This window comes from Cornus florida, unplaced genomic scaffold (assembly GCF_030987335.1).
Source record: "Cornus florida cultivar Cherokee Brave unplaced genomic scaffold, ASM3098733v1 CherokeeBrave_3.0.0_Hap2_Chr10, whole genome shotgun sequence".
Taxonomy (NCBI): Eukaryota; Viridiplantae; Streptophyta; class Magnoliopsida; order Cornales; family Cornaceae; genus Cornus; species Cornus florida.
Genome location: NW_026775580.1, coordinates 30,847,061 through 30,851,210, shown reverse-complemented (window position 1 = coordinate 30,851,210; position 4,150 = coordinate 30,847,061). Strand labels below are relative to the sequence as shown.

Below are 4,150 nucleotides of genomic sequence, written 5' to 3'. Positions count from 1 at the left end.
AGAAGGCGGGACTTCTAGCATTTCCTTGGGAATAAGATTGGTTGGGAAAATGAGAGTTAGCAAATTGATTCCCTTGTGATTGATAGGGTCTATAACCTTAGGATCCTTGGTTTTGAAGTGGAGGTGGAATGTACTTCCCTTGAAAACTGCCTTGGGAAGGGTTTGAGCCTTCTCCTTTGTTTTCCTAAGAGAAATTCGGATGATTTATCCAACTTGGATTATAATGAGTACCATAAGGATTGTTCCCTTGGTTCACAAAAGCTGCATTGACTTGTTCATTAGGTTCATTTTGCACTTGTCCGTGAGGACAATGAGAAGTAGAATGAAGAACACTAGAACAAGTCATACATGTTTCATTTGATGCACGATGAGAATGGTTAGGGAAGGAAGATACTAGGTTCGCCGAGTTTTGGTTAATTAAGAATTGACCAAATCTTTGAGATAAAGACTTCATTTCGGCGGCTATTTCATTTGAATGGTCGACTTGATGTAAGCCAACACTCTTCTTACCTTGTGAATTTCTACCATTCTTGGATGATAATGTTCTATGCAAAGAATTTTCACTCATGCTCTCATAAAGACGCCACACGTTATCCTCATGCCTATCAATGTATGAGCTACCCATGGAAGCATCAACCATGCCTTTGCAATTGTCCGATAAGCTCTCAAAGAAATATTGAACTAATTGCCATTTGGGCATGTCATGATGTGGACACTTCCTAAGCAATTCATTGAAGCATTCCCATGCCTCATGAAATGTTTCTCCATTCCTATGTGAACTTTCTCGAATTGAGGTTCTCATGGCATTGGTCTTAGAAACTGGATAGTACTTCAAGAACTCTTGTTGCATTTCTGCCCAAGAAATGATTGAAAAAGGCCTGAGTTTGTTAAATCAATACTTTGCCTTGTCTTTTATGGTGAATGGAAAAAGTTTGAATCTTAAGACCTCTTCCGGCATGTCTGTATATTTTACGGTAGAACATACTTCTAAAAACTCATCCAAATACTTGTAAGGTTCTTCACTTGGAAGTCCATGATAGTTAGGAAGCATTTGAATGGTTTGTGGCTTAATTTCATAGTGATGTGCTCTAAATGGTGGCAATTGAATGCATGTGGGTGCATTATATTCATTAGGCACATAGTGATATCTTAAAGCAAGTGGAGGATTAGCAATTTGAGGTGCAACGTGGGCACCTTGATTTTGATTTCCTTGAATGATGGGAGGTTGTGGAGCATACATTGGCCTTGGCATTCCAAATGGAACTTGGTCTTATTGTTGTTGTTGTTGGTGAATGAATGGCCTAGGCATGTCTAATGGTGCTTGAATGTTCTCATGGTGCACATTTGGATGAAGGATACCTTGTTGGTCTATGTGACCAAGGTTCTCTACATGCTCTTCATTATGGCCTTCCATTGATGTAATGGATCTGGTAGAACTAGAACTTCCTCTTCCCTAGGATTTCTAACTATAGATTCAAGATGCAAATCAAACACTTAACCCATACTCCTATGCTTTAACAACAATAATGCAAAGAACAATTAAAAATTGCCTCCACGCGGACTCATGATTTATCTAAGAAATTAAAAACAGGCCTCCACGCGGGCTGACGATTTAACTAAAGGATTGAGTAAGAAAAAGCTCACAAAGGTCCTATAGCACTTCAACTCCAAATTTATAGCTTAGCTTAGCAATTTTTTAAATTTTTGGCATTTTTCCATGCTTGCTTTGCCCCTTTGCTTGAGTGCTCCTTTGCTTGCCTCCTAGCTCAATGCCCCTTGTCAAAGATGAACAAACACAATAAGTAATCAAAAGAAAAATAAAAACAAAGTAAAGACACGATTAAAAGAGTACTAATTCCTAATTGATTCCACAATACGACGTTGCCTAATCCCAAGCAACGGCGCAAAAACTGGTGGTTGTTTCGCCGTCCTACACCACAGGCTTAGGAGTGTGCATTAAGGTGAGGGCCAAGTTTTACATTTATAGAAGCCACTACTACTTTCACTAAAAATATAGTTAGGGTGAGTAGGGATCGTCCCAAGGGATTGGAGTCGAATTTGGTTGTTGAATTGCTATTAGGGTTAGTAGGTCGAGTGATCAAACAAATGGTTGGTTGGTTGATTAAACTAGAGAGCAAATTAAACTAAATAATTGAATGCAATAAAGAGTAAGTAAGAGAGAGAGAGATCTTGGGGTTTAGAGGTCACCACCAAACAATGCTTTTCTACACCCTTAACAAGTGACTAATGAGGGAAATGTGTGCTGCAATATTGATGTGTGTGTGTGTTTGGTTGATTCAATTAGCAAAGGTGATCAATTAAGCATACATTGTCTAATCAACATGTAGAAAACATAATATATCTAGCAATAAAGTATATATTGTCTAAATAGCATGTGAAAAACACAATATATCTAGAAAGTCATTAATCATTTCATTAAACTCACAAGCTAAATACACCACAAGGTTAGAGACATATGCTACTTGCATTCAAAAGTATGGAACATCAAACAACAAGCATGGATTGTCCTCCCATCTAACAACTATGCTACCACTACACTACAATTAAGCTAATGCTATGAAATTAAACTAATTAAGCTAAGGGAGAGGCACAATCCATCAAGAAATGAGCATGAACCATTTAGAAAATTACAAGAGCATTCATTTAAGTACTATGTTTTGACAATCTCTAGATTTATGGCATTGATACACATAGACATACATCAATAATACAAGAAATAGAGACAAACACATGAACATCTATTCTAGCATACATAGACAGATGGATAGAATAAAATGATCAATTGGAAGCATTAAACCACATAAATCATTGAATAAACAAGATCTATATATATAAAAGTGCCAAAACATATATTACACTAATCCCTCAATAATACAAAAAATCAAGATGTAGAAAGCATGTTTGGGGCTAACTCTAGCCCCAAGAGGATGTCTAGCCACTCATAGTAGTGCTTCTCCAACCCTTAAGGGCTAACTCTATGGTAGAGATTTGCTCGTTAGTTGATGAAGAGTCTTCAATGGTGTGTCTAGCCTCCTCCTCCTCTAAGCTTTCTCTCTAAGAGTTCTTATAAGATATGAGATGATATGATATGATATTAGGTGCTCTTATGTAAAAAGTAATCTTTATCCTTATATAGGTAGGTCAAATAGCACACAAAATGAGCTGGGATCGTGCATAAAATATTCCCCAATGATTGGATAAAGGACAACTTTCAATGAGCTGGAAATTTAACTTTTTCGCACTGGAGGAAGTGCGATCGATCAAACCTTGGACTTGGATCAATCGAACATGGCTGAGATCTATCGAACTGAAGTTAGATCGATCCTCAATGGTGGCGCTTTTTGGATAAAGACAAATCTGAGATATTTTGAAGATATTTTTGGGAAAAGGACAAAAGTGGTTGGTAGGGTGGTACAACTAGATAAGATCAATCATTTGGATAAGGACAAGGCAGTTCGATCGATCAAAGAATGATGTTGGATCGATCGAACTTTTGAGATCTCGAAAATGTCATCATGGCTCTGATCCATCTTGAAGTGCTGAGATCGATCATGTTGGATCGATCGAACCTTGATCTGCTATCGATCAAAGATGTTGATTTCCACCTTTTTCTTCCTTTTGCTTCCACTTGGCTCATTTCTTTGATTCATCCCATAATTGCTTCATTTCTGTTCTTATTTGGCTGAGTTAGCTTATTTTCGGGATTAGTGCCTGAAAATAGAAGTAATACGAAATCAATCTAAAACGGTAAAGTAAGATAGATAAAGGTAGTAGAATGCCTAAGCTTAAGGGGTTTAAAAACGCATTTTTCAGCGCTCATCATGAATCAACTTAATCTTCTCCATGGTCTCAAAGATAATATCGGGACCCAAGGAGACTGCATCACCTACCTTGGTCCAACAAACTGGAGATCTGTAAGGTCTGCCATACAACGCCTCAAAAGGTGCCATGCCAATACTGGTCTGGTAACTGTTGTTGTAAGCAAACTCAACCAAGGGTAAGTAGTTCGCCCAACTAGCACAAAAATCTAAGATGCAAGCCCGTAGCATATCGTCTAATATCTGAATGGTACGCTACGACCGACCATCAGTCTAAGGATGGAATGCTGTGCTGAAATGAAGCCTCGTGT

The 4,150-nt window shown here is 38.0% G+C and overlaps 1 pseudogene; it reads left to right on the top strand.

Moving 5' to 3' along the window:
• Positions 1–698: 698 nt before the first annotated feature.
• On the top strand, positions 699–797 carry LOC132280537 (small nucleolar RNA R71; annotated as a pseudogene).
• Positions 798–4,150: the final 3,353 nt, after the last annotated feature.